The sequence below is a fragment of the Panthera leo genome, chromosome B2, assembly GCF_018350215.1.
Source record: "Panthera leo isolate Ple1 chromosome B2, P.leo_Ple1_pat1.1, whole genome shotgun sequence".
Lineage (NCBI taxonomy): Eukaryota > Metazoa > Chordata > Mammalia > Carnivora > Felidae > Panthera > Panthera leo.
The window spans coordinates 77,352,212-77,364,590 of record NC_056683.1 but is presented as its reverse complement, the minus strand read 5'-3'; the positions used below and the strand labels follow the sequence as shown (position 1 = coordinate 77,364,590).

Below are 12,379 nucleotides of genomic sequence, written 5' to 3'. Positions count from 1 at the left end.
GTATTTATTATGTGTCCTTTCTCATTATTTTTAGATTTTTAATAATACATAGTATTTACTCATTGCTTACTCTCTGCTACCCTGAACAAATTATTGAGGGTAGGTACTATTATTATACTCATTTTACAGTTGAGGAAACCGAGCTCAGAGAAACTAAGCCACATGCCCGAGATCACTGAGCTAGTATGTGAAAGAATTGAAATCTGAGCTCAGATTGTCTAGGGGCACAGGCTAATTGAGGCTCTGCAGTCTTGTAGCTGCACCATCTAGAACTTGGAGACTTTTCAGTCTGTGCCTCAGGGTAAGAGAGCCAGATCACATGCTGGCTCTTGAGTACTTCTTTCTGGCAGTGAAGCCACGTTTGCTTGCAGCCTATTTTCCAGAGCTAGTTGTGTGGCCCTTCCTAACTGCCAAAGGGTGGGAAATGTGAGGGAGCAAACAATTTTTGATGAGTAGCAAGTCCCTGCCACAGCTACTCTCATTAAAAACTTCCCTTAAAAGTTTCAAACAATAGAATACCATTGAATAATATGAATTTCAAACATTAAGCCAGGAGAGAACCTATATTAAATATTCAGAATTTCTGGGCAAACTCAGCTGGCCCAGCCTCTTCACCTCACCTGCTCCCCCTGGTATGGTGTTCCTTTCTCTGGGTGGGTATATTAAGACTGTGAGTTACATTTACTTCATAATGGCACTTTCTGGACTCCATTATTTATATGGAATCTTCCTTTTTTAAGATTAAAACATTTTTTAATGTTTATTTATTTTTGAGAAAAAGAGAGACAGAACATGAGCAGGGGAGGGGCAGAGAGAGAGAGGGAGACAGAATGTGAAGCAGACTCCAGGCTCTGAACTGTCAGCACAGAGCCCGATTCCGGGCTCGAACTCACAAACCATGAAATCATGACTTTGATGTCAGATGCTTAACTGACTGAGCCACCCAGGCACCCCTGTATATGTGGAATCTTAAAATTACTGAGGTTCAGTCTCTCTCTCAGGTTTGCCTTCTCCAGGGGTCCTTCTCTTCCCACTGAGATTTGGTGCTGTCTTGCAGAAGACTGACTGTCATGGAAGAGTGCTTGTATTTTTGCCCAGTTTTCCTGAATACATACAACAACAAAACAATCTCTAAAATTGGCAGAGGGAATAAGGAATGTTATTTATTTCATTTCCCTCCCCCACGATTGCATCTCCCCCATTATGTTCTCTGACCGTTGGGTCTTCCACAGGTGCTTGTATACACCCATTGATCCATCCATCCATCCAAAAAATATTTGTAAAGTTCTTACTAGGTATCTTTCTGTCAGATGAGTCTCCTTTGCATCACTTTTTGATTCTTAGTTTTATTAAAGACGTTTTTTTTTTTTTTTTTTTCCTGGAAATGAGCTTACAGTGTAGTTTCAGACCTAGCCACTTCCCCAGGGAGCAAATAGCTTGCCCTGTGGTTGACACTCCTGTGCCCAGTCCATTGGATTTCCCTTGAGAACTTGACCATGATAAATGAAGGACACTTAGTCCCTAGAAATGCAGAGAGAAGAAAATGTCATGTGAATCCCCAGCATTCTTTTGAGGTAGCAAATACAAGGCAAAAACCTTGATTTAAAATCTCATCATTATGCAACCAAAGTAGGACATGTAAAAATCACAGCCATAAAACTCACCTCCTGAAATATGATAGCTACAAAAGAGGTTAGAACAAATGCTTACACTGGAAAGTTTTCCTGTGAAATTTACACACAGCTAGAATAAATGCCATCATATAAACATACCTATTGCTTCGGTTATGGATTTGTCAACACTGTGGTGCTCTGGCTAAAATGAACATTCCAACGAGATAAACATCTATGACCTTGGTTCTTAGCCTGGTTTTTGGTGGACTCTGCAGTGTCAAAATGGTATAATGGAATTTTATGCAGGCCTCAGGGTCAGGATTATTGGTGCTCTGAACCAGACTTGTGTGGGAAGGAGGGTGGATTTGAGAGACAGAGTGAGACCTTGTGCATAATACAGCTTTTTGCTTTAAGGTATATGGAGAAAATCCTCCTTCCCAAGATACTCCTCTGCCCCTCTGCACATTGCCAGTAGTAGACACATTCACTTAGTCATAGCAACAGAAATTCCACTAATTAGGATTCATTTATGTTAACAAGAATCCTTTTTAAGATTCAATTACCTTAGGATGGCAATTGCTAATTCACAAGTTCATGCAAATTTTCTTAATCAGATTGCCTTTCTCTTTAATACCTGCCTGAGATTAGTGTCTTTGAAGGAAATGGAAGGAGAATTTGGAATTTGGTGGTGTTAGGGGGTGGAGCTGGGCAGAGGTGGAGATAGGAGGGAAAAAAGCAATTAAAAACATGTTTTTCCAATTATGAAAATCCTTCATGCAGTTTAGTGGAGTGCTTAAGGGAGCAGGCTCTGGAGCCAGATGATTCTTGCCAGCTCTGTGACGGGGCAAGTTGCTTCACTCTCAATTACCTTGGTAATATGAAGATACTAATACTTATATTAGAGGGTTTTGTTGTTTGTTGTTGTTAGATTAAATAAATTAATGCATGTAAAGAGGTTAGTATAGAGGAAGCACTCAAGAAATATTAGCTATTATGAATAATTCAGAAAATACAAAAGAAAATGAGTTGCCCAAAGCCCTATACATATCTCTAGAGCATCATACTTTAAAATGGGCACTGTTGCAGCACCTGGGTGGCTCAGTCGATTAAGCATCCAATTTCGGCTCAGGTCATGATCTCACAGTCTGTGAATTCAAGACCTGTGTTGGGCTCTGTGCTGACAGCTCGGAGCATGGAGTCTGCTTCAGATTCTGTATCTCCCTCTCTATATGTCCCTCCCCTGCTCACACTCTGTCTCTCTTTCTCTCAAAAATAAATTAACAAATAAACATTAAAAAAAAATTTATTAATGGGCACTGTTAACATTATCACCTATATCTATCCACTATGTTTATATACCATATACAAGTAGACATATAAATTGGGATTACATTGTCATTATGTCTTATTCTAATTTTTCTTCAGGTTATATTAGCTTATGAACACTCTGGGAAGGGCTTCATGGAGGAGGTGACTGGTAAATGTATTTGCCTTTCCACAGTCAGAGTTGAAACGCATTTCCAGCCTAGCAGTATAGTATAACCAAAACATAAGGCAGGAAGCCCAGGAAGAAGTGAGGACACTAATGTGGGGCAGGAGGTCTCAGGAGGTAGAGAAGCTAAAGGAAAGGTTGGGTCTGATTACTGAGGACAAGAGTGCTTACTTTTTGGCACTGATAGAAGGAGGCAGGTTTAAGGAGACCAGTTAGGAGTCACTTGTAATAATCAAGGGCAGAGGGGCAAAAGATTAGAATTGGACCTGAGCTACTCCTATTGGAATAAAGAGGAAACTATGGATAAGAGAGGCAGCATGAAGGAGAATTGACACAATATACTAACTGATTAGATAAGGGGCTGTTGGAGGGAAGAGATAAAGATGGCTCTGAGGGAAAAAAAAATAGCTCTGAGAATTCTAGAAAGTATGACAGAGGGTATTGTATTATTCAGACCTTTGAGAGAAGACTTTTAGAAAATTAATGAAATCAGTAAATAGAAACCAGATTATAGGGTTAACAGCACAAGGCTAAGAAGTTCAGGAAATGAGCATAGATAACTCTTTGAAGGGCTTGATGTCAAAGATGTAACATGGAGTGTTAATGTAAAGGAGGAATAAAATGGAGGTAAGGCTTTGTTTGTTTGCTTCTGGTTTGTTATTATTTATTTATTTTTCTTAGGGATAAGGAAGGCTTTTATCCCAGGGGAAGAGAACACATGAAGATGAAGGAGAAAGAAAAGAAGGTAATAGGGAAAGGGATGGAACCCCAGGTGGAAGAACCCACCTTGTATAGAAAGGGATTCCACCCTCTTTTGAGAGGAGGGATGAGGATAAAATAGAACAGTAAGTGAAAGGGGGGTGGTGTTTGGAGAGATATTGCCATGGAAAGACCCGGAGGAGAATCAAGTCACTGGTTAAGGGTAGAAGGCAAGTGTGGGACTGGAAATTTTCATAGAATGGAAAAGATTCTGAACAACCTGGGGAAAAGATAGGCTGAGGTTAAGAATTAAAACAAACAAACAAAAGATATGCAAGAGCTTTGAGGCTTATCTTATTTAATTAGAGCACGTATGCCAATTTTGAACCATACTTCAAATTAGATTGATATGCTATACAAATGCTTTAGTTATATAAACCTATTGGTTGTTGAGGACATCTTTCATTGCAGCAGCTAGAGAAAATATAATCTTCATTAAAGTTATGTATTAATTCTTAAGATTCTTGCTTGGATAAGGGGTACAGAAAGAAGAGTAGCTTCTCTGTCTCAGGAAGCGATCGTAAACAGTCCTTTTTTTTCATTTTACATATATGTATTTACTTATTTTCCATAATTAGCAAATTGTGCTTTTATAGTAAATACAAATCCACTGTCCACTTTATATCCACTATAAAGTTAAATGACCCAAGTTTTGGTTTAAGCACTAAAAGAGAAAATATCAAGAATTTTGAAAAGGAACTACTTTCTAAAAAAATCAATAGCCTTTGTGTGAACAGAAGTGTTTGATGTTTAAAGCAAAACTCCATCTCTCTGTCCTTTCTACTCATTTGTACTTATTTACTCATTTATACATGCATTCATTCAACAAACAATGTTTAAGTTCCCACTATGTTTTATGGACTGTGAAGAGACAAAAAGATGAAATTCTCAATTCATAACTGGTTATTGATGACTTACATTTTTATCAGAATGTGGAAATACTAAGAAGACCCCTTCCTCATCTTGGGAGCCAGATGTGTATACTCCATGTGCATATATGAGTTCACTTAAAATGGATCAGGGCATATAAATGTAACTTCAGGGAAATAATAGATTATGCCTAGCATATATTCAGTGCCATCAGGTAGACTAATTTAAGTAGAATAGTTGCTATTGAAAATCTTAACAAAAGATGCTAAGAATAAGTATTAGCTGTCATTAAAAGCCCTATGGTATTATTAAAGAAACTAATAATCAAGAGAATTCACGCAAGGAAGAATAAAATAAGATTATACATTTTAATAAAAAGAATGTTTGTCTTGGGTTAGAGAGGCCTATAACTTAAATGTAAAGGTCATTTAAATGATCAACATCTATTGATCTGTTATGAGTCTGCACTGTGCTTGGTACAGGCCCAAAGATTATATTTCTCCTTCTTCCATGATGTAGGTCAAAGTGAGGACATTTTCTGGTCAATGTTTTAAGATTTAGTTAAATGGAATTGATACTTATTGATTCATTTTTAATATTGTTATTAGAAAAAATTATTTTCAGATGGTATCTGCAACATAACAGTCTGCTAACTTTGAATCCTGTTTCTGTCCTAATTAGTTGTATAATCTTAGGCAGGTCACTGAATGATTCTGAGATTGTTTTCTCATCTGTGAATTAGACACAATGATTTCTAAGACAGTGTGGTTGTGAGGATTAATTGGACAAGATAAGGACAACTGATCCTTCCTTCATCAAATATTTACTGAGTACTTGCTCTGTTCCAGGCACAATTCTGGGACTGTGCACACAGGAGTGAATAAGGCAGACATGGTTCCTATTCTCATGAACCTTAAAGTCTTATAAGTGCCATTAAATACATGGAGAGGATAACAGGGAAAGACAACAATATAATGGGTGGGTAAGGAAGTCCTCTCTGAGGAAGGGACATGTCAGTTAAGAATGAAGGAAGAGAGAGGCAACTATGAGAGAGTAGTGAAGAATAGTAAGCTAAATTCCCTATGATAGGAAAGGTGTGTGCAAAGAAATGGTAGAGGTAAGTGTGCTGGAGCATCAGAAGTTTAGGAAAAGTGGTGTGACAATGGAGTACTATGTGGCAATGAGAAAGAATGAAATACGGCCCTTTGTAGCAACATGGATGGAACTGGAGAGTGTTATGCTAAGTGAAATAAACCATACAGAGAAAGACAGATACCATATGGTTTCACTCTTATGTGGATCCTGAGAAACTTAACAGAAACCCATGGCGGAGGGGAAGGAAAAAAAAAAGAGGTTAGAGTGGAAGAGAGCCAAAGCATAAGAGACTCTTAAAAACTGAGAACAAACTGAGGGTTGATGGGGGGTGGGAGGGAGGGGAGGGTGAGTGATGGGTATTGAGGAGGGCACCTTTTGGGATGAGCACTGGGTTTTGTATGGAAACCAATTTGACAATAAACTTCATATATTGAAAAAAAAAAAAGGAAAAGTGGTGTGAGATATAAAAAGATATATAAAAAAAGTCATAGACTCAATTGTGCAAGACCTTGTAGATCATGGCAGGGTTTATGGATTTTATATTTAGGTCATGGGAAAGCCAATGATGGAAAGTCAGAACTGTAAAAGATCTGGCCCTAGTGTTGTTATTTAGGTTAAAGATGGTCATGTACTAGGTTCGTAGCATAAAAGACACAGAGAAGCAAATAGATTAGTCATCTGTTCTGATAGAGAGTATAGGTTTTTAAGTATGGAATGGATATGAGAGATAAAAGAGATAGATGAACCTGTTATGATTTGGTATATTCTGCCTTGTGTAATTGGATAGGCTGTGGTAACATTTACTAAGATGGGGAAAATAGAGAAGGAGCAGGATTTTTTTTTTTAAATTTAATTTCGGTGGGAGGGAGGTTAAGAGTTCTGTTTGGAGCATGTTAAATTTGAGATATTCAAATAGAGATATCAGATAGATAACTAGGTTGGACTGTATCAGATACTTGCTCAAAACCCTTCACTGGCTTCCCATCTGAGTTAGAATAAAATCTGAAATTCCTTTTTTAAAAAAAATGGGTATTTATTTATTTTGAGAGAGGGAGAGCGTGAGTGGGGGAGAGGCAGAGAGAGAGAGAGAGAGAGAGAGAGAGAGAGAGAGAGAGAGAGAATCCCAACCAGGCTCTGCACTGTCAGCACAGAGTTGGATGTGGGGCTCAGTCTCACAAACTGTGAGATCATGACCTGGCCAAAATCAAGGGTTGGATGGTTAGCCACCCAGGAGCCCCCAAATCTAAAATTTTTATAATGACTGAGAGGGTCTTGTTTTGCCTTCTGGTTACTTCTCTGATCCCATCTTCCTCCTTTCTTTCCCTTACTCACTGCTCCAGGCACACTTGACTTTTTTCTCTTTGTAGAAACTAAACATGGTATTCATGTCTCAGGGCCTTTGCATTCGCCTTACTTGCTACCTAGAAAATCTCTTCCCATAGGTCTTTGCCTCTTGGCTTACCTCTACTCCACTCAGGTCTCTGATCAAATTCAACTCCTCAGAGATTTCTTCCCTGACCGCTCTACCTAGAATGGTTTCTACCTTCAACTTTAATACTCAATCCCTATATCTTGATTAATTTTTCTTTTTAACAGTTATTGCTTCTAACACATTAATATTCTATGTGTTTATTGTTTACATGACCTGTTTCCCTACTAGAAAATAAGTTTTGTGAAAGCAGGGACTTTGTTAAATTCACCGCTATATCTCCAGACCTAGACTCATACACCACAGGTACTCAGTGCCTAAGTATTTGCCGAATGGATGACTCTCTGGGTCAAAAAGCAAAGGAGTATTTGAGCCTAGAGCATATATTTGGGAGCCACTAGCATATAGATGGTGTGTAAAGCTCCAGGAGGGACTGAAGTGACGCAGGGGAGAGTATGGAGAGTGCAAAGAAGAGGGCCAAGCCTTAGTGCTAAGGCACTCTCAACATTGAAAGGTTGAATTGAGGAGATTGGGGGAGGACCAAAGCCAATGGAGACCAAGGGTTGATAATCAGAGAAGATGGAAGAAAAGCTGAGAAACAGAGACAGGATTCCAAAAAGTAAGTTCTATTAGAAGGCAGAAGTTCCCTTCTTGTTTGATCTGTTCTTCAACAAAGTTGATTTTAAGCTTTCACATTATTGCTCAAAGTTAATTTCTCTACAGAACCAAAACTTAGCCACATTGAGGCTATTAATTGTACATTGAAAGAAAGTACTCAATTAATCTGCTTTTGCATATCATAATTATAATCCTTCCATCAACCTCTTTTCCCATTACTATTGCTAAAACACAAAATTTGAGTAAATTTTAAGATCTAATTGGCTTTATTCAATGATTCATAATTCAAGCAGCATCCCATCTAGCAAGTGGAAAGAGGGTCCACGGAGTTATACAAAATGGAAAGTTTTTATAGGCAGAAGTTAACAGAGTGGATTATTTCAGGCAAGCCACCTCTCATTAGGGAAAAGCAGGAGGTCTTATCATGTGCTGATCAGGAAATTCCAGACTGACTTAAAATTCTTCTCCTGGGAGAGGCTGAAACTGTGGTTAGGTTAGGTATTAAGTTGTGGTGGGGCTTAGCAAAAGTGACTCCATTTGGGTATGTTGTTTCTTTTTAATACTGTTTATTAAGACATCTATTTGGCAAATACTTAGAAATACCATCAGCCTTAAATTTCTTCATAAGATTATTTTTGTTCCCACTGCCTGTTCTTTTGTCTTTGTACAAATATAACTATATAGTTTAAATCACAGCTGGATTGGAGGTAGGATGGGTGGACCAGTGAAATCAAAGTAGCACCAGAATAGTTGGGCTAATCAAAGAAATAGTATTATTTGTCATTGATTATTTACATACCAGTATCCTAAAAATGGCAAAAACAGCATGAAGAGATGATAAAAGAGGTTTGAAAATGGTAGGGTGGATATTAATATTTGATCTATTCAATGAATATAGATTTAATAAATCAACTTTTTAGGTGGGGTGCTACTTAAACAAGGGGTGTTGATTTGATTTTCTAAAACATAGTCATAAAATTAATTTTCTTTCATTGTTGATATTGCCAAATAATTTCCTTGGTTCTGAACTATTTCAAAGAGGTCTTAAGTAAAGCCAAACATGTATTTTCATAGGTGATTTTATCTGTCCTCTAATATCCTGACTTATTTCATTATTTAGAAATGTATTTGAAGTCAGTCACCTTGGCCACCAGTAAAATACATGTTATTTGCTTCTTTCAGAAAAAACTGTTCCTTCAATTTAGATACCACATAGTGTTTGGGCCACAAAGAAAATACTGCATTCTCTGGTATTAGGACAAATCATATACAATTACAGAAGGTAGCTTTTGCTTGAAGTTATTTCTTACTGGTCCAGGCAGTATTTATTGTTGCGTATAGAATACTTAATGTTCAGATAAAACTCTAAACCCAGTTTTTATTAGTTAAGATATCAGAAAAATTGTTTCTCTTATAATTATTGTTTCTGATACAGGTGGGACAAAGTGTTCTGAATTTGTACCTTCATGTTAATTTCACTTTGAAATGTAAGAAATGAAGGCTTGAAAACCAGAGTCTTATCATCATACTTGGAAAGTAATCTCTCTTTCTCTTTCCTTCCCTTTTTTTTCTTTCTCTAATCTTTCCCTTCTGTTTCACAAAGATTTAAAGTGGCATACAAAATATAAAGAGTAAGTGAAAATAAATATAAGGCCAATAAGAAACATGAGGCAGAACAAAAAGTCAAAGATAGGAGAGTAAAAGGGAATTAGGAGTAAGTTTAAATGTCCAAATCCTAGCCCCAAATTCCCATGTACTTGTTAGAGGTAGGCTGTGAATGTGAAACTAAGCCTTCTAATTGGCAATATGAGGAAGGGAATACAATATGTTTTACCAAAAGGAGAAATAAGTCAGTCACTTAGGATAATCATCATATTTCCTGACAGTGAGACCAGAAAGACTTTTTTCTACCCTTGGCCTTCATAGAGGGAATACTATGTATGTAATGAACAGTCTTTGATGACATTCTTAATAATACATGGGCTTATGGTATTAAACAAAAATAAAACTCATAAAAGTAATTTAGGTCCATGAGGGTGGGAGATTGGAAGGGGTGTTTATCCTAAAATGTAGTCAAGGTTAAATACTCCCTAATGATCTACTCTCATTGGATTATATAATGTTTAGATAAATGGCAAGTTTCATAGCCTGTAGATCACTGATTTTCAAGCTACAGGTTGCATCTATTAGTGGTTAGTAAAATTAATTCAGTGGTTCACAACCAACTTTTAAAAAGGATTAAAAAAATAGAAGAGAGTAAAGAAGATTAATCAGAGTATCTTAAGAAACTTCATCATTTCTTTCAAATGTGTGTATTGGGTCATGATGCAAAATGCATTTCTTACTGTGAGTCTAGTTAAATGGCATGAAAAACCCTGCATTGAGGCAATTCTCATAGACTATCTTTCGTGCCTAATTTTGCAGAAGGTATTCCTTGGCAGTAACTCTAAGATTATATCCTTTGGCAAGCACCTTGAAAGCTGCAATTCTGAGTTCAGTCATCGGCTGGGGGCTGGGAGTGGGGGCACAGGGGTGGGGGGTGGAGAGAGAAACATTGAAATACACTTGGAAAAATGGAGGTCACTGACAAGTGCTCCGTACTGCTGCATGACGGTGAACCAAGACAGTGCACACAGGGCATGACAAGCTTTCTGGAAGCAAAAGGAAAGACTACATAACTAAATGCATGGCTTAGTATGGAGCCTCAGCTATAGCCCAGTTAAGAGTTGGAAGTCACCCATCCAAAAAAATAACTTTGGTCCTTTTTTCAGGTAATAAGTATAGTGCAGTTCCTGTGATAAGTAATAAGTTAACTACATAATTGTGATAAAGTTACATTATTTATAAGAGAATACCCTATAAAAAAGTGTCCTTGGTTAACACCAGGCAAGTCTCCTGATGCTAAAGACTTTCAACTCTAGAATTTGATTAGTTTTCTGTGACTACAATGCAAAGGAAAATTCAACCTGTTTCCTCTCATAAGCTTCAAAAGTGGTTTCCTGTGTGTTGAAGTGCTACAATTAGAAATGTCTCAGAAAACAGGACTTCAAACATGACAATCCCTGAATTCCATCTGACACATATTAAACCCAAGAAGAACCACAGAAGGAGATGTTAGAACAGCATGGCTTATGAAGTCCTCTTTTTTTAAAAAAATGATGTACGTAGTTACTGTGAATTGTCTTTTTGCTGGGACTGCCTTATCCACCATCTTAGGCTCCCTGAGATTGGAGACAATGTTACACACTTTTAAAAGGAGAGTGAGTTTATTGATGCTTAATTTACTTTCAGTAGAATTCACTCTTTTTGTGTGAACAGTTCTAATGAATTTGGATATATGCTTATTGAGTTGGTGGCCACCTTACAAATCAAGGTAGAGAACGTTTCCATTGACACAAGAAGCTCTCCACATGCCCCTTTGCTGTCATTCTCTTTTGTTGCTCTGGGGTCTTGGCAACCACTGATCTGTTTTTTGTCCATAATATAGTTTTGCCTCCTTCAAATGTCACTTAAAAGGAATCATACAATTTGTACTGTTTTGGGTCTTCTATCTAGCATAATGCTTTGTGATTCATCCTCATTTCTGTATTTGTCAGCACTTCCTTCCTTTTCAATGTACAAGTATTTATATCCATTTGCCAGTTGATGCACACTGTGTTTTTTCAGTTTTTAGTAGTAGTAACTAAAGCTACTGTAAACACTTGTGTACATTGACATGTCTTCATTTCTCTTGGGCAAATGCTTAGTTGAGGGATTACTAGGTCATATGGTGAATGTAGATTTAACTTCATTAGAGCAAGCTCTTCTTGGCTAGTCATTCCTCAGTCACTTTTGGCCAAAGATCAGCACTTATAGGGAACAAACTGAGTACACTTAAATGAAAAACCACCAATCAGACATCAATCCCAATGAAATTATTACCAGAAAACATAAAAAATGGACTGAATTTGACTTCTATTTCCTTAGTTACCTTCAACTATTCTGAATTAACTGCTGATAAACAGTGAAATGGTTCAAGGCAGCAGGAAACAAGTTAGGGAAGCAATTGGAAGAGTGCTGCATTCATAAATTGAAAAATAAGTGTCTAGAGAAGAAAGGATTAGCGATGCTTGCAAATCATGCAGTGTGCTCGCTTTTCTCATTTTCATTCTTTGAGCTAGAAAGTTAATAATATTTTTAATGATTCTGATTTTAAGTTAAAGGAGTTGAATTTACATGGAAGCAACATAAAAGTGACCTAGCATATTTCTTTTGAAAATGTGAGCTAAAAAATCAATTTTGTATGTATTGTGCTACGTTTTAGCCACTTGAACAGAGACTCATGTCAACAAATGCCATCAGACTGAAACGCTGCTTCATCTTCAAGTGTTTCAATGTGCAGTAGTCCCCTCTTATTCCACAGTCTGGAAGCAGGTGATCCTACTGATGTGTTGTCAGAAGGTCAATAGTAGTCTAATGCTATGTCACAACACCTATGACATTCACTTCACTTTGTCTCATCAC

The 12,379-nt window shown here is 37.3% G+C and overlaps 1 long non-coding RNA gene across 7 annotated transcripts in view; it reads left to right on the top strand.

Moving 5' to 3' along the window:
- LOC122219091 overlaps positions 1–12,379 on the top strand; it is a 203,863-nt gene that overhangs the window by 161,480 nt on the left and 30,004 nt on the right. For 5 of the 7 annotated variants that reach the window (XR_006202254.1, XR_006202259.1, XR_006202253.1 and 2 more), the window contains exon 5: positions 3,787–3,850. The exons of the other annotated variants lie outside the window; for them this stretch is intronic. This is a non-coding gene — a long non-coding RNA (uncharacterized LOC122219091). The remainder of the gene's footprint in view (positions 1–3,786; positions 3,851–12,379) is intronic. 7 annotated transcript variants of the gene reach the window in all.